The sequence below is a fragment of the Oxyura jamaicensis genome, chromosome 15 (genome assembly GCF_011077185.1).
Source record: "Oxyura jamaicensis isolate SHBP4307 breed ruddy duck chromosome 15, BPBGC_Ojam_1.0, whole genome shotgun sequence".
Taxonomy (NCBI): Eukaryota; Metazoa; Chordata; class Aves; order Anseriformes; family Anatidae; genus Oxyura; species Oxyura jamaicensis.
Genome location: NC_048907.1, coordinates 7507765 through 7530896, shown reverse-complemented (window position 1 = coordinate 7530896; position 23132 = coordinate 7507765). Strand labels below are relative to the sequence as shown.

The 23132-nt window shown below is 45.4% G+C and overlaps 1 protein-coding gene and 1 long non-coding RNA gene across 4 annotated transcripts in view; one reads left to right on the top strand and one right to left on the bottom strand.

Annotated features, from left to right (window-relative positions):
* Nucleotides 1-23132, bottom strand: part of BICDL1 (BICD family like cargo adaptor 1) — a 53555-nt gene that overhangs the window by 23541 nt on the left and 6882 nt on the right. The gene's annotated exons all lie outside the window — the stretch shown is intronic.
* The window catches only part of LOC118175094, a 41826-nt gene continuing 22976 nt past the window's right edge, over nt 4283-23132 (top strand). The window contains exon 1 of the long non-coding RNA XR_004754868.1: nt 4283-4566. This is a non-coding gene — a long non-coding RNA (uncharacterized LOC118175094). The remainder of the gene's footprint in view (nt 4567-23132) is intronic.

Below are 23132 nucleotides of genomic sequence, written 5' to 3'. Positions count from 1 at the left end.
CAGACATCAATTCACAATTAGATATATTCAATCAACTGTGAGATTTGTTTTCTGGACTTCAGGCAAGGTTTAGATGAGATTTGGGCAATGCAGGAGGAAAGGAAGAGCAGGACATTTTGGTCTCTGCTCTAATTAGGGACTTCTTTTCATTGCAAGGCTGATAAGTTTCTCTCCTGATTAATTCTATAGTGCTAAAACACATGAAACTGTGGACACATTTGGCAGGAAAATGTGTACCAGTTACAATAACTCCATGAGGTTTAACATCTCAAATATATGACAAATAAATAAAATAAATGTAAGTAAACTGGGGCGCTGAAGCTTCTGTCAGCAGGGGCTCTTTGTAACATTTGGGATGGACTGTGAGAAATGAATGGCCTGCAGGTTAGTTTCATGAAAAGAAAACCCTCTTTTGGAGGAAGATTTGCTAAAGAAGTCTAACTGCATTCAAAATACCCAGTTTTAAGTCATGTCAGAAAGAAAAAGAGAATGCAAAAAGTCTAATGGACTGTAGCTGGGTAAAGAAACCAGTGCTGCCATATGATTTACTTCTACAAACAAGATGATTCAAATTTAACAAAGGATATTGAAGATTTACTTGCCTAAAATAGCTAAGGAAAAGAAACCCTAATTAGCGCTAAATTTGTAACACTCAGGAGAGCGTGTTACCCCTTTTATTAATTTGCTATTAGCTGAGTTCAAGGGACTCCCTGTTCCCACTGTGGTACCATTAACACTTCCAATCACTAATCGCTGCCTACTCTGGCTCCAGGTTCCTGCTTTCCCAGCTCTTCACAGGGAGGAAAATATATTTGGCTACTGAAAAGCAAGCAAAGGAGAAAATTAAAAACATCTTGCTTTAGAATAATAATAATAATAATAAAGACCATTAATCTGGCTGCCGACGGAGGCCCAGGAGGCCCGGGAGCGTTGGGGTCGCTTTCCCACCTCCACAGGCAGCACCCTGGTGACCGCCAGCAGCAGTAGGAAGCCTGATTTTCTGGGCTAATTGACCCATACCAAGGAAGTGGTGAGGCCATGGCTGTTGTCCAGCTCCTGGCACACCATAAACAGCCACCTGTATTTTGCATACCTTGAGGTTGCCTGGTCTGGGCATCTTTGAGAGATTTTTACTGAAGCTTTAAATTCAGGTCAATTTAAAATTGTTATTTGAAGCATTATTCTATCCAGGAAACTGCTTACGTGACAGCAACCACACAGCACTCGTTATTCGTCACCTTTTGAGGGTTCTGGTTTGCACTTGCTGACAGATGTGCACAGAGGGACTCCCTGAGGGATGGCCCCTGTGACGTGCACAACAGCCCCATCAGGGCAATGGCGTTGTGGTGGCTTGACCGGACACCCACACAGCTGTTCTCTCACTCATCCTCCATAGGATGGGGGAGAAAATAAGGTGAAGAAGCCTGTAGGTTATGATGAAGACAGGGAGACCACTTATCAGTCAAGGAGATCACTTACCAGACAAGGAATTTGAAGTAAAGGCAGTGACAGGGAGACAGACAAAGCTTGGACTGGACATAGCCAGGGACAGGAATAATAGTGAGGATTTTGTTGTTGTTGCTGTAAGGTGGTGGATGGAGGAGGGATGGACCTTTATAAGTATGCACACTGTCCACCTTTGCCATGGTGTGATAATTTTGGTGTGGGGAAACATTTCTGTGGTTGATGACATAAGATAATGTTGTGAAGGTTGATGAGGGTGGATTTTAATGACAAATCATAAGTACGTGTTTCATGGAGGTGAGGGGTAGATTTTAGGGGGCATCTGTGCTGAGGAGCTGGCAGCAGGGCTGCAGGGGCAGCTGTGAGGAGAAGCCAGGCCGCCAGTTTGGGCTGGTTCCAGAAGGTTCCACAGCAGCCTCCCCTCAGGGCTCAGCCAAGCACCTCAGCGAGCTGGTGGCGCCTCAGAGAAATCCTGATAAGAAAGGGCAAAAGGCTGCCCAGCAGTGAGGAAAAAAATGTGAGGATCAGCCCTGAGAGCACTGAGGTGAGAAGAGAGGAGGAGGAGGAAGAGGAGAAGGAGAAGGAAAAGGAGGAGATGGTGCTGCAGGAGTTGGGGCCAAGATTCCCCTGCTGCCCATGGAAGAGTCCACAGCGGAGCAGGTTTGTCCTGAGGGAATGCAGCCCATGGGAAGGATGTATGCTGGAGCACAGGAAAAGTGTGAGGAAGAAGTGTCAGAGAGGAACCATTAAGGACTGACCACAACCCCTGTTCCCCATCCACCTGCGTGGCTCAAGGAAGGGAGGGAGAGGAGGTGGCAATGAGGGAGTGAAGCTGAGTCATGGGAGATGAGGGCGGGGGGAACATTGTTGCTTTAATTTTGTCTTTGTTTCTCACAATCCAAATCTATTTTAATCAGCAATAAATTAAATTAATTTTCCCCAAGTTCAGTCTGTTTTGCCTGCGGCAGTAATTGGTAAGTGATCTCCTTGTCTCTGTCTCAATCCACTTTTTCATCTTATTTTCTCCCCTCATCCTGTGGAGGTGGTGGAGTGAGAGAACAGCTGGCAGGGCCAAGGTCAACCCACCACAGGCACACAATTAGCTTTATCAGCTATCAGCTTTATTAGCTTTATCAGTAATCTGCAGTTACATACTTTGCACATGGGAAGACAGGGCTAAGCTTTCTCTGTAGGACCTCTTCCTGCTGCTCTTCAGTACAGAGCAGGCCATTTGGAGCTGGTGACTGATGTTCATCATGTCCAGGGCCAGCATTGTCCCCATCTCTGCAAAATGACATGGTGGGACTGAATCCTCCTCTCCCTGCCTCATCCCTTGCTCTGCTACTGTCCAAGTTTGGAAAATTCAACCACACAAAGTCTGTAGTAGCTTGGTCCCGGTGTGAGAGCTGTTACCACCCGGAAAAGTTACATGGGAAAATGAGAATTTAGGAAACTACTGGCAACACTTCCAAAATATTTTGGTTGTAAACATCCAACAGAGGTTGTTTGCATTGATTCCATGGTATACTTTTTAGAAATGCTTTTTTTTTTTTTTTTTTTTTTTTTAATACTGTGAAAGTGCTAGGGTATCGGTATGTAATATATATCTATTCTATACCCACAAGCTATGGGCAGGCTAGCAGGTGGATTTGATACTACTAGCCAAAGTGAGTATATCTGCTCAGATATTACAGGTACGATTTACTTTCTAACACAGATTTCTTTTTACTCAGGAACCGTCTCTGCAACCTGCCGTTGCACCCATCAGCCCACTCCCCAGTGATCTTGTTTTTGACGCTCAGCTCCTTCACTTAGGTAAGATCTGCGAGCTAGCCACGGTAGGGGCACACAGCATCCAGCCTGCATTGTCCTCACTGGGTCCTGGCACTGAAATCATACATCTATGTGAAACTGTGAACAGAATGTGGTGCACTTTCTATTACCTTTTTCAGTGCAGTTCAGGCAAGCTACTGCATATCTGGCACTTGATACCTTCGTACCATACGCCCTCATGCCCAGCTATCTGCAATGGTCTTTATGCCCCTGAGGGTCTCCTCCTAGTTATCCCTTCTCCTTATTCAGAGGAGCCAATAAATCCATATCTGCTTAGAATGGTTTGATTATGTGGCAGTCTGCCTGACCTCCTCTGTTACGGCCATACAGGTTGATGTGCACTCCCTTCAGTGGGAAACAGACTGATGTTGTACGGCACAGGCCCACTACAGTGTTTGAGGGGTCCTACATTGACAACAGAGTGGATGGATTAAACAGGAAATGAGCCTTTTTTAATACAAAATTGACTTATCAAGAAAGAAGGGAATGAAAAACCTAAAGGATAAGGGTTTGTAATTGCCAAAGCAAGGAGCCTGGTAACCGAGACAAAGCAATGAAATTGCTCTTTTATAAGCATCAAGCTTAGGAGACTTCTCTGATGGGAAATGTCTCTTAGCTGTGGCATTAAATGTACTTTGAGAGGACTTTGTGAGACAAAGGAGGGCAGTGGCATCCCATGCTCAAATCTGCACTTCTTATACAGTCATAGTGTTTTAGAAATAAGATACTTTATTGCTTGCAAGAAAGTGTAAATTCTTTGTTCCAGGTCTGTCCTCTCTTCATTTCTTTCCCTTCTATGGGACAAACAGGTAATTACTCATCTTGTCCTTTGACATCACTCCTGTTTACCTGAGTTTTAAACTAACACAAACCAAGATTGTGAGTGGTTTCCTTCCAGCACACCCCAGTGATGCAGTGGATGGCAATGGGTTAATGCATCATCAGCTCAGATGTTTCACACCTGAGAAGCAGAGGCCAGTGGGGGAGCTGGCTATAAGACAGAACAGGGTGCAGCTGGTACTTTTTTCTCTGTGGGGTTAGGCTTGTACCTGCCCTTTGAGATAGGGAAGTGTTGTCAGAGCACAGATGTTTAGTTCTTCAGTGAAAACCTCCAGAAAATGTGATTCTGCTCAACCTCAAGCTGGATTGCCTCTTCTGAGGGGAAAGGTGCTCATGTTGGCTGGCTTTGGTTGCTTCCTTGGTTTCTTGAGGCTGGAGAGCTGGAAGTGCTGCTGGCGATAACTGCTGTTAATGGCCTGATGTGATAAGGTACTGCTATTTTTTTTTTTTCTTTTCTTTCTGAAGGTCCTTGAAAAATCCTCTTAATAAGGATAGTGAATCCTTACTGCATCACCAAGCAAAGTATGGAAGAGTGCACAGTCAAGGGTTTTCTGGCAATGCAGTTCTTTTTAACTTTCCTAGAAGACTACTTGATACAACTAGTTTATAAAGTAACTGTCTGTGGGTTTGTTTGTTTGTTGGAAGAGAGCTCAAGGGAATGAACACAAAACGGTGGTCTTCATCTTCTTTGTCAGTGAGTACTAAGATACCTGTTTGTCTGAAGCCAACAACCACTAGTTTAGGCTAAAGCATCTTATGGGATTAGGAATGGCTGTTCACAGCAAAAACAAAGACAGTTGTGTGCCATATGGGGGCAACTCTGGCAAGGTGTAATGTCTATGTTCATTGTTTGGAAGAAATAGCTTTGCAAGTGGATGTGGGTTGTGAACATGCTTTAGGAGGTGCTTAAAACATGAGCCTCCCTTTTTTATGGTTTATTCTTGACCTAAGCATTTGGCTCTTGTGGAAAGAAAAATACAGTGTGTGGAAAAATGAGTCAGCCAGCTTCCTGTGGGAGGGACTGCCGGAGGCCCGCTGCTTTGAATGCTGTAATAAATTAGCACTGGAGATAGCTCAGAGGACAAAGTGTGCCTGGAGGACATGCAATGCTAAGCAGTGCACCCAGTGTGGCTCTTGTTCTCTGTATGCAAATGCTGCTTGCAGAAGAGTGGGAGATGAGACAGCCCTGTGCAGGGGCTCCTGGGGCTGGTGTCAGTGGGCTCAGAGTGGGGAGCTGAATGCAGGGCTTGTTGGCAGACACTTGGCTCCTGCTTGTTGAGAAGGAATGGAGTAGTACCGGCAGGCTCTTCTAGTTCTGCAGAGATGCTGCACATGACCTTGACTGAAGTATTTGTTGCACATATTTGCAACAGGAGGCAGAAAGGCTTACAGCTTAAATCAAGTCCATGACCCTACAGCAGAGCTGAGGGGAACCGTTGCATTAATTTCAGTGGAGCATAGCTGGTGGCCAGTGTATTGCAGTGGGGTTTGGGGCACTCAGTTTAGAAAAGCCCCCCAAAAATCCACACCACTGATGTGTGAGACCCCAGTTTCTGAAGTCTTGCCTTGATGTAGCAGAGGGAACTGGAGTTGTTTGAATGTGGGATGGCCTGTGTTTTACATCAATAAATTGAGTTGTCTGCTCTGCTAGGTAACTTCTAATGCATTTCTAATGCTTAGTTTCCATGAATAGGTTATTTTTCCCTGACAAAAGCCGTATTTTAACATAACGGAGCATTTTGGCTCTCTTACCTTGGATGTGGGTTTTTAATCCAGAGTATTTGAGCTTAATGTGACTTTTCTACTCAAGCTAAAGGACAAAAAATTTTTATTCCAGTAAATTCCTAGTGAGCCATAAGTGTGGGTCAGGTGATAGTCTAAAGAAATATAAAATGCATGATTAGTTTGGAAGTAGTTGATGAACTGGAAGCAAAAATACTTCAGTCATTAAAACCTCCTGGAATAAAATGGACACTTATGATGGCTGAGGCAAAGAGAAGTGCAATATATAGTGCTGCTCTCGAGAGGCTTTGCTGTCTTCCCTGGCAGCCAGAAGTCATGATAGCAAATCTCCATTCTTGAATTTTACTTTTTATGTAATTGTTTTAAGTCTAAGACTTTTTAAACCCAGAGGTGTTCAAACTCACATATCTGTGCCTGGAAGCAAGACAATAACTAAGCTTCTTGCAGTCTCTTACTCTGGCTTTAAGTGCTCTGAAATCTCCTTTATTTCAAAGAAAATGAACAGAGTTCTGTTGAGGTTATCTAATATACGATGGCAGTAAAAGTCATGAAGGGAATCCTCACCAGCTTTTGAAATCTTCACCTATATAACCTGTTAAGTTTAGGACCTACTCTATAAGGATTTAGTAGTAATATGCGAACTAAAAGCTTTCCAGTGTGTTTAGACCTGATGCTCAAACTTGCACCTGCAGACGTCTGACTGCATGGAAATACTGGTGTCCATTCCTGTGAAACTTGGGGATGCCAGAAAAAAAAAAATCAAGGAGTTAGATTAAAATCCATTAACTTCTATTAGGAAGCCTTGAGACAGGAAGAAAGCATTTTCTGAAACATAGATGTGTATTTAAACTTTATGGTAGATTGACCTGGGAGATGTTTTATTAGCTTCTAAATTCCTGTCATATCTGACTCCCAGTAACTTGCAGTACTCAATGTGTTTGCTCACTTCTTTGACAACTTGTCCAATTTATTTCAAAACCCAGAGAAGGAGCGTTAAGAGGTCTTCTTTGTTTGGCTTGACTAATGCAAGATATAAGTTACTCAGTGCAGAAAGCTTATTTATCATAGCTCATGCAGTAAAACTTGTAGTTGATTTCTGTAGGAAAAATAAGGACACCCACAAACTATAATGAATATTGGCTAGGATGGAAGCTCCAGCTACCAACTATTAAATTCAATAAAGCTTTCCCTTCACTAGGGGCTGTTTTAATCACTGCTATGTACAGTAGGGTCATAAATGAAAGGAGAGGGACAAAAAAAAAGGCAAGTCTGTCACAAAGCATTTAAAAAAAAAAAAACAAACACACACAACAGCCATGTGCCAATATGTCACAATTGCAATGCTTAAATAAAAAGGTCCAAATCTACTTTATTGAAGCTAGTTCTGGAGCTGTTAGGTAAGCTTTTACTTAGGAAATATTGATCAGCTAGTATTTGATCTGTCACTCTAAACACAACTGAATTGGGCTGGATACCTGCAGACAAAAAGCATCTAGACATACCATTTAACTTGGCAATACTTTTTTTCCTGTATTTCAGCAGCCTTCAGCTATTTCTGAGTTGTTCTCCCTTGCTGGCAGCATAAAAAGATCTCTTTAGAGTATAAGGTCTTTGGAGTAGACTTCTAACACAAGGCAGACCTTGCTTTTGGTGATCACTGACAAAAGATAATTACAATGTGTTAGTAATAACATCTGAGCACTCTGATCTGCCGAAGTAGAATGCAGATCTACACTTTGTGCATTACAATATGTAATAAGTACATGCACACTTGTCTCTCCTCTCAGCCCAGCTTTGCTCTGTTTCCACTAATGTGGAAACAGCTTATGACTCAGTGCAGCAGATGCTTGAACACAGAAGTACTTGTTTACCTTTTTGTGTAGTGCCACAGATGTAAGCGCTGAGGGGATTAGGTCTTTGTCGTAGCTCCTCAGGGCAAGGACTTAGCCTTCAGAGCACCTTGATAGCAGTATGTAGTAGTAACTTCTAGCACGAGACAAAAATGCTAAATTAAACCCCAGCGGGTATACTCCAAGTCTAGGATGAATGTTTTCTGAATAGCACCCGTAACCCGGCTTTTGGGAATCTGTTGAGGATTTCTGTAAGCGGCCAGATCTTCTCTCACATGTCAGCCTGGTGGGTGAGGTGCTCCCCTGAAGGCATTCCATAGGTGCTGCTATGGCCAGAGCCTCTCTACAATGTGGGAGTCCAGAAACAAGAACATGGATCTCTTCTTGGAGCCTTGTCCTCCCACAATCTAGTTTTTAAAAAGTTTTTGCATGGGTTTCTTTAAATAACAGCTTTTGGCAAACTCACTGGCATTTTGGTACTTTAAGTCCTACAAAAACCTGTGCTTGGTGGAGGGGAAAAAAAGCAAAGTAGATGCATACAGCAAACTTAGCTGAAAAACAAGGCGGATGCAGCACATACTGCAGGATGGCATATAAAATACACTATGCTCTGCCAAATCATATGCATGCAGGGGAATGCCTTATGAGTGACTGGAAAGAGCCCCTCTCTGTGTGAGTTCCAGGCTTTGCTGCATCTGAGAATATCATTTAAGAAGTAAAGCATGGAGGGACCTGTGTGGGAAAGCCAGCTCAGTCCTAAACCCTTCATGTATTCAGTTATCTTTTCAGATGGAAGAGAGGTGAAATGCTGTCAGAAGAGAAAAAGCCACTGTAGCAACATGACAACAGCTGTGTTAGAGTAACTGTGTGTGAGCTGGAGTTCACTGAAAATGCTGTAGACAAAGGCTCTGTGTTTGGCCGTGGGCCTCCAATTTGGCATACATACTCCACTTAGACTTGTACCTATCGCCAAAGTTTATCAAATGTAGGTCAGGCTTCATTGAATCAAAAGTCCTTTCCCCAGCAGTCTGAGCTGCTGCTTAGAGAAATCACTCCTGCTGTGGTTTTTGGCACTGAGGTTGCTGATTTCTGACAACGGACCCTGTGCAGCAGCAGTGAGCCTGGACTGGGCACGCAGCGGGTGCCAGGTGGACATGGGGACCAGGGTGGACCCACAGCCTGGGTTTCCGTGCAGCTGAGCTGTGAGGCTGCCGATGGTGAGGTGGGGAGATCTGTAGGCATGGCACACGGCCTTAGATTGGAAATGCTGCACTGACAGATGCTGTGAGAATTTGCAGCCTGTCCTATGTGTCTGATACTGAAAGGATGCTTTCTGCTGGTGGCTGAAGTTTCGATGACTAAGGCTTTGCCTCTGCAAAGCAGTAGCATCCTTGGCAATGCTGGCATGAGCAGAGCAAGGGGAGTGCTCTCCCCTCCTTCATAGCCCCTGCCTTTCACCCTTGCTGATGTGGCTCAGGGGCGGAGTGGGAAAAGACCTATGGATGTCTTGTTGGAAATGGGGGAATGCTGTTGGTTTTGGCTCTGGTGCTTTTAAGCATACATCAGAGCTGCTGAGAGCATTATATATGCCATATATGTGCTTTTTGGCCGTATATAGGTAACAGGAGACCAGCTAAATTGCACCAGGTAAAATGCAACAAAACTGGCATGGCAGTGGCTGATCTTTACCTTCAAAGGCAATCTCCCTGACAGATTGCTGGGAGTGGGCTTCATTTTGAAAGTCCTGTTTGAGTGTGCTCATACTTTTTTTGTGGCTGCTTTGATTTCCAGTTATGCTCTTTAATGGCTCTGTCTTCAAAGGACAGTGAGGGCTGCCTTGCGGGAGCGTGTGCTGATTATCCCGCACTTGAGTGCAGGCTGATCTACTGCTCCAGTTCTTACACTACTACAGCAGGGTTTTAAAATGGGATCTGTCCTAGCATCACTGCATCTAGATGATTAACTTGCTCTTCCTCTTGCTGCTAGAAAGCAAGAATAATGTGATCAGTGTCAAGAGATCATGCTGTTCAGCTCCCAGCAGTTCCTACTCTGCTGCTGCAGCTGGATTTCTTTGTGCACAAGCCTGTGGTGGCAATAGTAAATCTACTGAATGCCTGCTGTGTTTGGGAGTGTCTAAAATGGTGTTGCTTAAAATTCCTGCCAGAGCAGAGGTATGCAGGTTAGTCAGAAAGACTTAATCCTCCCTGTGCTTTAGGCCACTGACCCTCTTCCCCCTGTTTCTCATGTGACGAGATGTGCAGTGGAGGTGGCAGATGGCTGGGGAGCAAACAGGTCCACAGAGCATGCGAGGAAATCTTGTTGCATCATTGCTAACGAGCTTGTGCCAAGCTTTAGATTTGCTTCTGCCTGCCACTACCCTTCCTACACCAGCTTCCCTATCACTCCTTGCCTTGGCTGTTTTGTGACCTCCTGAATCCTGGAGCCATTCCCCAGCTCTCCAGTTGATCTCTTGAATAGAAAGCCACCATGACCTATTGCATCAACACAGCACCATGCCAGAGATTTGTATATTTAATTACAGAAATTCTCTGATTTTGGCTGTGGTGTATCTGGATTTGATTTTGCTGCTGAGGGTGATGTTTCCTCTTTTAGCTTCTTTTCCTTGGCTCTGCTTAAAGGGATTTTTCATGTCCTGTTGAATTAGAGTAGATGCTGCCAAGCTGGGATATTATAAAGACTCAAATGGACTGAAGAAGAAAAAAGTAGTTTAAACATGTCACTTGTGCCCCACAGGCTGTTTGTCGTTGCTTGGACACCTCAGCCCCTAAGGCTTACCTATAATACAGTGCTGCCTGGCTTCCTGAGCTGGGATACTCTGCTCTTCCTACCTGGGGATGGGGTTCATCATGGCATTAGCATTGTGCATGGCAAAAGCCTGCTGTGACTGTACAGGCAGGCCAAAGGGGGTACTTGGAGACAAACAACTTCCACATTTGGGCCCAGTGAGGTATATTACCCAGAGAAATGCTCTGCACTTGCAGAAAGTGGTGGTGGTGAGGTTGTACCTCTTTGGTGTGATGCTTTGGTTATGTCTGCTTGAGGAGTAGGGGCACAAGGTGGAGGTCATAGCTGCTTGCTGGGGCAGGAAGTCTTAATGCAACTGGTGTCAGTAGGCACATGGATTTCAAACATTGACCTGAATCCAGGTTAGTTTTCAGAAATGAATAGGTTAAAAAAGCGTAGCGTAAGTTTAAGCTCTTGTGGGGATTTGGAATTTCCCAGCATGATCCCCACTGGCATCCAGGGACAAAGGAGATAAAGATATTAGAGCCCAAGTTTTCAGCACAAGCCTTCTCTTAAGCACTGATTCAATGTACAGCTTTACTTGTCAAGCTGCGAGACACCAAGTATATCCATGTGTCTCAAACTTATTTGTCTGGAGGACAAGACAGATACTACCACTTAAAAAGCCCCATATTAGTTATCATCCTTACTCAGGTTTACGGAAAGGTTCTTGGATTTAATATTATTTATGGCAACGTTTTAACATTGCCAGGGAAGAAGAGGGCTTGGTCAGGTCTCTTCATAGAGCAGGAATTTACACGAGGGTTATAAGGCTCATTGGGGCTAATCCCTGCCAGCATTATACATCATCTGACAGTTGCCAGGGAGACGAGAATAATCTCAGTGAGACAAGATATGTGAGAAGGGTATTTATGGACATTTGCCTAACGATGCTGGTGGAATGCACCAAAAAGCAATTATTTGCATGCCTTTGAAGTGTTGTCTCTTCTGTGGTAAATCTGGGAGGTGTGCAGCTGCAGAAGCCTCAAATCTCCCTGTGATATTAAAGCAGCACCACTTGGCCCTGAGGTTTCCAACTTATCCAAATGCGGAGGCTTTACCTGCTGTCACACAAAGGGGTGGACAAGGCTGTTGTGGTGCTGAGATGGCTGCCCATCTGTCTGCGCTCTGCAGCATCAGCAGCCTGGAGGTATAAGCAAGCCGTTGCGGTCTGCAGTGCTGACAAAGCCTTAATGAAAACCGTCTGCTTCACGTGCTTGAAATACTAGCAGGTGCCTCATGCAAATGTCTTGTTCTCCGAGTGATGCAAGGGGAAGGAAGAGAGGAAGAGGAGTGTATGTATAGGCATAGATGTGTGTGTACTCTGGCAATGGCTTTCCAGCATAACCAACCAGCATAACCAAGGTTTTCTCCTTCCCTGTCCCCAGGGTGAGCCCAGTTGCACAGAGGCCAGTTGGCTCTGGGTGGGTGTTAATGGCATGTATGATGGTACGTGGGTCTGAGCAGGCATTTTGATAACCCTAGGCCATTTGCCCTGGCCTGGGGTGGCTTATTAAATCTGCTTAGGGAGATTAAGGGAAGCAGGAGAGCTAATATCTTCATACAAACAAGCTCATGCTGTTAGAAACGGCTTCTGCATTGATTGCCTCACACAGCAGAATATAGCAGCCTGGAAGAGAGGGATCTGGGGGTCGTGGTAGACAGCAAGTTGAATATGAGCCAGCAGTGTGCCCTGGCAGCCAGGAGGGCCAATCGTATCCTGGGGTGCATCAAGAACGGCATCGCTAGTAGGTCAAGGGAGGTGATTGTCCCGCTCTACTCTGCGCTGGTGCGGCCTCACCTCGAGTACTGTGTGCAGTTCTGGGCACCACAGTATAAAAAGGACATGAAACTGTTGGAGAGTGTCCAGAGGAGGGCTACGAAGATGGTGAAAGGCCTGGAGGGGAAGACGTACGAGGAACGGCTGAGGTCACTGGGCCTGTTCAGCCTGGAGAAGAGGAGGCTGAGGGGAGACCTCATCGCAGTCTACAACTTCCTCGTAAGGGGTTGTCAAGAGGCAGGAGACCTTTTCTCCATTAACACTAGTGACAGGACCCGCGGGAACGGGGTTAAGCTGAGGCAGGGGAAATTTAGGCTGGACGTCAGGAGGGGGTTCTTCACAGAGAGGGTGGTTGCACACTGGAACAGGCTCCCCAGGGAAGTGGTCACTGCACCGAGCCTGTCTGAATTTAAGAAGAGATTGGACTGTGAACTTAGGCACATGGTCTGAACTTTTGGGTAGACCTGTGCGGTGTCGAGAGTTGGACTTGATGATCCTTAAGGGTCCCTTCCAACTCAGGATATTCTATGATTCTATGATTCTATGATTCTATATTATCAGCCGTGTGCTCCCTGGCCATGAGAAGGGGCAGAGACTGATGGAGGTGGCCAACACCTGGGACCTGGAGCACTAAAGCTGCATGGTCTGGCCCTGTCCCACTCTGGGCTAATCTTCCCCCTCCTGTGAGGCAAGGCAGTAATGAAGGGATAAGGGTTGCCTGTCTCCTTCCTTCACAACTTGGCCTTTTTAGTCTGATACTTTCTTTTGATGGAGAAATATGGAGGATAGGGAATGGGGGGGACGGGGGAGGGGGGGGTGGAATTCCTGTTTTTGAAGCCTTGATGCAAACAGTTTCCTTGGAATGAAGGAGCCACTGAGGGGCAGCCCTCAGCTGACAGACTGTCTCGTGGTGCCAGAGCTAATCTCAGTAAGTAGCTCTGAGCTGCTGGGTTAGATAATGCCTGGAATGGAGCAGGCCTCCTTAAATGAAGTAAATCAGTCTGCTAATCCTCTGTAGGTGGTTTTGAGAAGTTCTTTTAGATTGCAACCACCGATTTGCACAATCTCAGATGTTTCTGCAGTGGCATCTGCCTTTTCCTTCATGGGGTCCAAGTAGTAAAAGCAGATGCTCAGCGTGTCTATTCCTGTCAGTCAAGAAAATAGCTTGTGAGGAATGCTTCTGCTTACCTCCAGCCTTTCTTTCATGTGGAACCATTCTCTATTTGCTTTCTCTGGGGTCTGTGTCCAGCATGGGCTCTGTGTAAGGGTTGGCTGGAGGCTGTGAGGCCTCAAGGTGCCTGTGTTTACTCAGCTTTAAAAGCATCAGGGATGTGCAGTTGCCTCTGGCAGGAAAAAATGATGCTCCCAAGTGTGCATCATCCTCCTCCTCCTTTCTCTGGGGTGAGCTCATTCCTCCATACCACAAAAACAATCCAGATGAGCCTGAGCAGGTTAAATAGCAGCTTTTTGGTCTGTCTTGCCTTGACTGAGGTGAGTATGGGGTAGCTCAGTGTGGTCTCTTATGGTGGAGACTAGAGCATCCACAGCCCCAGTGCTTCAGGGACAGAAAGGTCCCAGGAAGAGGAGGTACTGCTGCAATCATCAATTTCATGAGCATTTGCCTTGAGCATTTAAAGCTTTGAATATTTACTAGTTATTGAAGTCTGGTCCCTGGTGCTAAGGTGGAGAGGGAAATAAAGAAGCACAACATTTAGGAAGAATTTGTGCACAACGTGAAATACGACATTCAGTAAAGCCTAGGGAAATAAATCTCTCTGGATTAGAGGCAAGAACTACAGAAATCATTTGAGTTAGCAAATCGCTGTGCGTCTTCATAGCCGATCAATGGATGTTATTTGGAAAAATATCACATCGCTCAGAGGAGATTGTAGATTTTGGCAAAGTATCATTTCAGACTTTCTCATTTGGATCACAGAAACATAAATCTCCTGGTAAGTGTAACTCCCCCAATACTTGAGTTTGTGTTCAAGAAAATGGTGGAATCTACCTCTGAATCTTTCCCAATTTGCATTTGTTTTGACCCCTCTATTGCTTTATGCTTGTGTGGAGGGAAAATGCACATCTGTTCCAAAGTCTTTGAGCTCAGTTATTGCTTGTGAGTGTTTCTTTGGGCTTCTCTGCCTTTTTCTTTCAATATTCAGAAACAGCAGGGAGACCTGACCTCATGAAAGTTTTCTCTAAAAAAAGATAGAGAAACCTCAGATAAAAGAGAGAGAAGGCCTCTTTCAGACTCAATTTTGCCTAGTTCTTTTCATACTAAGGCAAAAACTGGCCAGCCCTGTCTGATAGTGACTACTTGGCCACTTACCAAAACTCTCTGACCTTGTAACATCTCTGGGCACTCTGTTCTGCTCAGCTAACTTAGTTAGATGTTTTCCTTAATGTCTACACTAATTCTTGTCCTACAGCTTATGTGCACTGCCCCATATGTAAAGGGATATGGAGAATAAAACCTAAATTATAAGTAATTGTCTGCACCAATGCTTTTTTCCTGGAGTGGTGTACTTCAGTATGGGATATACTTCCCCAATTTCCTAATCAACACCTTAAACAATAAAAAATTAATATGTGTTCTGTAAGGTGAAGAAGACAGCTCAAACTCTTGTGCCAGCTGCTTGCCAACAGAAATTGAGAGGATTTTTTCTGTTGTTAGGGTCTTTTTCATAGGCTTACCCTGACAACTGGTGCCTTGTCTCAGTGCATCAGTTTTCTGGTGTCACAAAAAGATCTATGCAAAGCACCTGCTAATCAAGTAAAGGAACAAAGGAAAACTCTAAGTACTTCTCAAAGGCACCCTTCTGTTGAAAACTGTTTACTTGGTCCTGAAGCACTTGACCTGACAAAAGCTAATGGCTCTGTGCATCTCTTCTGTCATGTAGTCCCTTTCCTCTAACAAGTCCTGTGGTTGGCACTTGCCCCATGGCCCTGGTATGAGCAACAAATCCGCTGGTCTCCACTTGAGTTGTAAAAGACTTTGGTTTTCCTTGCTCTGAGCACATGGGCAACCAACTGCAATGATGTTTTGTTAACAAATAGCCATGAACAACTTATACGAAGTAGTTGCCAATGAAATAGCTTTCCAAAAGAACATCTCCATTATACAAAACAGTGCCAAGTCTGGAAGTGGATTCAGAAACAGACTTTGAAGGATGTAGAGAGCAAGGGAGTAGCAAGGCTAAATTTTATCTCTGTGTACTGGAAGTAGAAGCCAGGCTAACCCCAAAGGAACCGAGCTGGTCTCACATGGTCTCACATCAGCTCAAGGAACAAGACTGCAGAGACAATGACCAGCCTGAGGACACCGATAATTTGTTTGAACTCATTTTTGAGATGTATCCAGGAGGAGAGGGACTGAGGTGGGGGAACAACAGAAGGGGGGAAGCAATGAGGACAAAACAGATCTTTTAGGTCAGATAAAATGCAGAGTGAAACCAGTAAATAGTATTTAAAGGGCAAATTCAGGTAAGCTGGATGCCTTAGGTGCCCACTTATTCCCAAATACGCAACAGTTCCTGTGATAGCTCTATATTTATTACCCATCTGCATTGCTGTACTAATCTTGGTAGAATAATATCCCAGCTGAACCCATCCAAGTAATTTTTGCTTTTAAAAAGGCTCTTTACATGCTTCAACATTAAAGCCTTCCAGGAAAGAGTAATTAGGAGATGATGAGAACCATTAATGGGAATGTTCCCACATGCTTCTGATCTTGGCAGTCCCCACTCAGACACTTTCCTGTCTGAAAGAAAGCTGGTGCAAATCTCTGCAGCCACAGAACTGAGCTTCTATAGGAAGCCACCTAATAAAATTGTCTGGCCAACCTGTACCTCTTCAAAATGAAATTCTTGCTTGATGTACTTATGGGCCACCTCTTATCCCTGTTCCTTTGCAATGCAAGTCACTTGGTTTTTGTCTTGACCTGCCAGTTGCTACCTGTTGCACTCTCACCTCTGGGCAGCTTCTTGCTCCCATCCCTGATGGGATTTCCCATCCCCACAGGTGGTACTGGCAAGTACGAGTCTTCTCTGTTGCATTGGGGCATCCATCAGAAGTCAGCAAGAGTCTCACTGATCCCATATCTGTGCTTAAAATAAACTGGATTTTGCTAAATGCAGCTCTAAACAAAACGTTGATTAAGCTCTAGGCTGTTTTTGCAAGGGGCCTCTATGACTTCATGGATAATCAGAGCACCTAATACAGCCTGCAAAAACCCCTCAGCATAGAAGAGATTTCCCTCTTGGGCTGTTGTCTACTAAACTGCATTTAGAAAAAGCAATCACACTTAAACAGAAAAGGATTTTAAAGACTTCATTATAAGGTGCACAAAGCTTATAACCCGGAATGGCACTTTAAAGATCAGATGTTTTTTATTTATTTATTTATTTTTTTTTTATGTGCAGATTTGCAAAGCCTTGAGTTGTGTTTAGCTCTGGTTCTAGCTAGTAATGCAGTGGCTGGATGCAAACACCTTGTGTCCTACTTTTCTAGAATCTCCTGGAGGAAGTGTTTACAGCAAGTGTGAATAAGCAGAAATATTCCTACAAAATCGTTTTCTGCCCATGTTTCCCTACCTCTGAGCTACTGCATAATAAAGCCATTCCTCTAAGCATCAAGACCTGGACACAAACAGAATAGCCACTTGACATTTTTAGTGCTGCGTAAGAGGAGAGGAAGGGATTCATTCAGATTTTTATTTCCTCATCACATATCAAGTTCAATTTCAGTCTCACGTTGGATTCCTGCTAGCAGCATCACTAAGCTGTGAAGGTCTGAAAACCTTTCAAGGCAAAAAGCCTTGCAGAAACTCCTGAGATCTGCTCCAGAGCTACTTGCTAGATGAAGGCAAGGCTGTGAGCTGAGGTGCAAGGAAGAACTGTGTATAGCTGATTACCAGGTGCTTAACAGTCACGTGTGTTCTCCTAGATATTGCTCTGCACCCTTGTTCCAGCTGATGTGATGCCTGAGGGTGGCGACGGGATGTCTGGGCTCTGGGGATGTCTCCTGGGGAAGGTCCCTGCTGCTCCATCCCACACCACTATCCTCCAAGGCTGTGAGATGAGCTGTAAGTGGTGCAGAGGTGAAGTGGTCGTGACAACTAACCCCTTCTGTTGTGCTGTGTCCCCTGAGCTGGACCTGCAGGGAGGGTGCCCAGTCATGGCACAGCCACCCTTGCACAGTTCGGTTCACCTGCTCACACGGGCTCTTCTTACCAAGACAAGAAAACATTTGCCCCAGCAGCTCAAAAACCTCCCTGTGGGTGGCATGGACAACAGGCTGCCATGGCCTGGATAACTCCAGGGTGAATTTTTTTTGGAAGAATTGCAATGAGCAGGGGAGGCAGCAGGGGGGTGAAGTGGCGGATGCCGGGGACATGTCCCGGCAGTGAGCCGAGCCCATGGCCCCCACCGCCTGCCTGCCTCGGACGTCATAACTGCGTCTCCTTGCGTGTCCGCCGACTGTCCCCGCATTGCAAGCAGTAGGATCACACCCAGTTGCCATGGTGACATCGTGATGTGGTGTACCGTCACCAAGCAACTGCCAAAGGGTCCCTGGGGATAGCGGGGTGCCTGTCCCGCTGCCCCGGGCAGGATGAGGCCCCATCCAGCCCCCAGCCCCATGGATGCTCTCCTTTTACTTCATGAACAGGGATTTCTGTAGTTCTGCTGCCTTCACAGTAGCCATTTTTCACCTCAATAGTAATTTGTAACCCTTTCCCTCAGGAGGGTTTTTCACTGTGGTGCAGTAGCAGTCTGTGCCCCTGCTTTATTCTGCATGCAGCTTTCTGACCCAGTGCTCACTAGTTCTTTAGCCAAAGGACACAAGGGAAGGATTTTGCCTAAAAGGGGTGGGTGCAAAACCTTTGAGCAACCCCTCGGGGGGGGGGGGGGGGGGGTTATTCCCCCTTTGCTGGTGTGACTTCTTTGGTGTTTGTTCCATTTATGCCTTGGTGTCTGGATGGCCCTGTTCCGGTTGGTTCCCAGAGCTCTAGGTGCCCTGAAATGGGGTTAATGGGTGTTGCAGGGTTGGTCAGGCTGTCACCAGGGGGTTGAGCCTTTCTTTCTGCCTGTCTTCCTTCCTCCAGATGGATTGGTAGCTGAGCACTACTGAGCAGTGACCTCAGGATGTGTCTTCATTACCTTCTGAATCATCTCATTGTAGGACTTTGCAGGTGAGAAAATGCAGCTGCAGTCACGTCCTATATTTACAGCTTTAGCATAGAAAGCCTCAGCACTCCAGCCCTGATGTGGCACGAAGCTGAATTATTAACAAGTGCTTTCTGCTAGGGGAGAAGTAGCTGGAACAAGGAAGTCTTTCCTGCCTGCGCAGGTATCAGTATTCAGCAAGCAACTGGGGAACTGGTTACGTAGTGCTGGGATCTACTGGTGCTTTGGAGAGGCAGGGAGCTGGAGGGTACCTGGTGTGGTTAACAGGAGGTTTGATGGCTTTGGTGTCTGGCTTGTGCTGGGATCTGCTTCCCACTCACCCCACCATGTGTAGGATAACCGCCTTGTGCCAGGCACAGAGCCATGCTGGAAGGGCTGTCTGCCTGCCCTGGGGCATGGGCAGCCCTACCTAGGCTGCTGCAAGGTTGCTTCAGCCCCTTCAACAGAAAGGGATGCTGCCTTCTCTTGTGCAGTCTCCCTATCCTGTTGAAATTACACGGCTCAGAGGTGAGGCCAACCAAGGTTTGCTATGCAGGACTCTACAAAATCCCTCTGAGTAGTTTCAGTGAATGCTTTCAGGTGAAAAACCAGCAAAGAATTCAGTGGAGTGACTGATATGCACCCTGAAGTGTGGGGCTAGTCAAAGCAACTCTTCTCAAGCTTTGGTCAGCTTGGGATGCTTTTCTGTTTGAAAAATAAAGCCCCAGAAGCAGTGCTTAAGTTGAGCCTGACTTACTCGCCTCTGTGCTAAGCATGGACTTTCTCAATACACCCTGCTGGGCTACTGCAAACAACTCAATAAACAAATGTAAGGAGTCTTGTATTAAGCACCTGTGCAGATGAAATAAGGAATTAAAGGTAAAATAACTCATAGCATAATGGTTACAGATCTCTGGCATGGAAAAAGCAGTGAATCTTGCCCAGCACGCTTGTTCTAGTAACTTCTTTTTCAGTGATTAGTCTGGATTTCTTAAATCCAACGTTGTTCCTATGCTGATAGACCCAATAAACAACGTTCAGAAAAAGCTCTTCAAATCAATAACTGACAAAAGAGCCATCTTTTTTTTCTAGGCACGTTGTTGACCACCAAAGGATGTATTTAAAACACATTTCCTTTGGAAAGGAGAATATAATACAGTTGTTTAATTCTTGAATTAAAATGTTTCTTTCAAATCAAATCTGCCTGTGCTGTGAAGCTGTGCTGCATATTACAGCACCGAGCTGGAAACAGATCTCCTTCACTTGCAGTATTACTGAAAGGAAGGTTTGGGGCTAGCATATCCAGCCTCCTTTGGAGATTTGTGGGTTGGCTGATCATCTCGATGTACCAGAGGGACTGACTGAAACACCTCATTCTTTGTAGCAGTGCGCTGGCACTGGATGCTGAGCGAATATACAAACTTGGTGATTGAGGGTCCCTCGGAGGGACGCCGCGGTGGCTGAGTGCTCCTCTCTAAACACAAAGAGCTATTTCAGCAGTGCAAGATGACACGCTTCTTCCTGCTGCTGCAAGAGAGATTTTTCATTGCAAAAAAAAACACCTACCTGAGCCTGACATTGTGAAATTACTTCCTTATGCGTTGTGCACCATAGCAGAAACCCAACTGAACTGGAAGGATACATCCTCGCCCAAGCTCCATGCAACAAACAGCTACAGGAGCCCAGGGTTGGTAGCAGGAAGTGTGTGGGAAAGCCATCTGGTGAAGCCACTTAGAAACAGCGTGAAAGTCTTTTTTTCATTCACTTCCTGACAAAGTAGTAATATGTTGCCTCATTACAGGCAAAGGGCTGCTTGTTATTGTTGGATTCATAGCTCCTAGAAGCCCAAAGGTGGGGACAGGACTTGCTGTGTTAGAGCTGCTGGGAGCACACACGAGATCATCTTTGCCTATGCGGCTCCACCCCCATAATTTTTGAACTTATAAGGATAGAAAGTGTAGGAAATTCTTTTTTCAAATGAGGAACTGAAACAGATGGGAGAGACTGAAGGAGCTGGAAACAAAACACATAATTCCAAGCCATGACTTTCTCAGCAGAACTGTGCTTTGTCTCCTGTACTTGGAGTGTTTATGGTGAGCAGTGTGTACCTTGCTGTATGTGCTCTGCAGCTCTCCTCTGTAAAATCAGTGTTTGGCTCAGTATGGATGTGCTACTGAGAATTCCTACATGCTTTGCTGTACTGAGGCAGGGGGAGGGGAACAAAATCAACATGCAGAATGGGCTTTAATCATCACTTAGAATTTTTTTTTTTTAAAGAAAGGTTACTGTGGAGATCTTAAACTTGATCTTCAGCATCTGAGTCATGTCTTTCACTGAGCTCCCAGTCGATCCCACCTCACTTCCATGTTGTTTAATACTGCTGTAACTGGGCAGTGTCTCTGATCTGCTAGAAGCAGAGAACCACACTGAAGGCCATATTTCAAGAGGCAGCAAAGTTCCTTATAACCTATTTACTATTATTAGATATGTAAAGTTCTCCTATATGACCATCTCATCTGAAGACCTCAAGTCATTTTATAGCCCTTATTTTAGCATCATGGCAACTCTAAGGCAAGACAGTTATCAGCATTTTTAGAGATCGGAACAGACCTAAAATCCCTATCCTTGAGTTTTCCTTACCAGTCAGTTCCAGAATCAAGGATGGAATTTTCAGTCCCACGATTGAACTGCAAGGCAGAGCTTTCTGGGTCCCTTTGCTACCCTTGTGTGGGTATGTGGGAGCACGTGCTTGACTGGTTAGTATTTGTGCCAGGTTCAGACTGGGGAAAAAAGTGTGGGGTTGGCCCTTCTCTGGGGAAGGTAACTATTTTTTTATTAAAAAAATAAAAAAGTCCACAGACCTAATTAGATAGTAAAAGAGTATTGCAGCAGGAAGGAGGAGGATGAAGGAGACAGTGGATGCTTCCTGCTTTGAGGTAAAAGGGGCTGAAGCTTGGGAACTCCCAAAGAAGCAAGCAAGACCATGTGGGCTAGTAGGTCGTGAGGCTAAGCCCATCGTTTGACACGTAGATCCTCCTGCCAAGGGAATGCCTTCCCCTGGAGAGATGCTCATGTCTTGTGAAACTGGGCCATGAGCTGTTAATTGCTAAACCACAGAAATTCAATTTTAAAGAGGTAGTATCTATCTCATGTAGAATGTCTCATGTCAGAGAGTAACATTTCTTTGTTCCCCTGCGAGTGAAGCCTCTAGTAGGGTGTTCAGTGGTAGATAAGGATAGAGTTGAAGCTTTTGTTGCCTTATCACGGGCTTCTCTTAACCCTTTCCTCCCAAACAACCCATCGAGATGCAAAATTCAGAACCAGGAATGCAGAGGACAACAGCAACACCTCCAAGTTCACAGAAGCCAAAATAGCGCTTCTTTGCAGGGTTTGTCTTCTGCCATTGCTCAGTTAGTGATCCTGAGCAAGACTCCAGGCCGTGGTAACACAGCTGTATGTCCTTTTATTTATTGGAAATCTAAGTAGTAGCAGGAGCCAGAGCTGTGTGGATGGCCAGGGTCTAAGCACTACTGCTGCCTCAAGCATTACATATGTAACATCTTCAGAACAAGAGACTAGACAAGTATGATGGAATTGCACCATGGAGCAGCAAATGTGGATGACAAGCACCCAGTAATCAAGTGCTAATGTAATGCTGAGATTTTTAACAGCCTCAACCAAAGCCCTGGCTGAACAACAACAGACCGTTCCCAGCTTGGCTTCAGTTTGCTTAGATTCTTACAGCTCTAGAAAACTGTTTATGCTCCAGCTATATCCCCTGCGGTGCCTGAGTAACTGGCAGTTCTTAGCCAGGTGACAGACTCGGTGAGTACTGATCTTGGCTGGGGAGCCTCACCAAGTATAAGATGCTATCTGTATCCCTCTGCCTTACCTGTGCTTTGTGGAACAACTGTCCCCTACTCTATGCTGGGAGCAAGATGGGACTGGTGTAGAGAGGGCAGCACCTAGAAGCAACTTTGGGATGCAGTAATTCTGCAGTGAGTGGATTAAGATTATTTCTGGCAGCAATAGGGAGCTCAGGGAACAAAAGCTATGCTTTGCCACTGCGTGCTGGAAGACCTAACTTGGTTGCTCCTTTGCACAAGGCTTTACAGAGAGGCTCTCTGAGCAGCTGGGCTGTGAGAGGTTCCTGCAGCAGGAGTGTCATGTGAGGATAATCCCATGCTGTTTAAAGCCCAAAGCAAGCTGTCTGGTTTTCCTCTCCTACCTTCTAGGCTGGTCTCTAGTTTATGCTTCCACTGGGACCATAAAATCTTACATTTCCTAGCCAATGATGGAAATCGTGCATACACAGAAAATCCCTGAGGGCCACCAAATCTGATGGGAGCCAAGTCCTGAGCATCAGATGAAAAATGTAACAGAACGCAAGGGCTTGGCTTGAACCTCCTACCCACATTGCGCATGAGAGGTTCTGTCCAGAGAAGATGTGAAAGATCCTCTCTAGCTCCACTTGGGAGGTAGTGCTTTAAAAGCCCTGACAAACTTAGCAGTTCTCCTGAGCTGAGGAAATATTTTTGTAAAAATCAAATCCCCAGACTAAGTGACAGTTTTTCAGTGCTTGACAAGAAAACCTACAGCAGACGGAGGGATGATTTCCTCAAGTGCCAGTACAGAGCATTATAGTGAAGACCT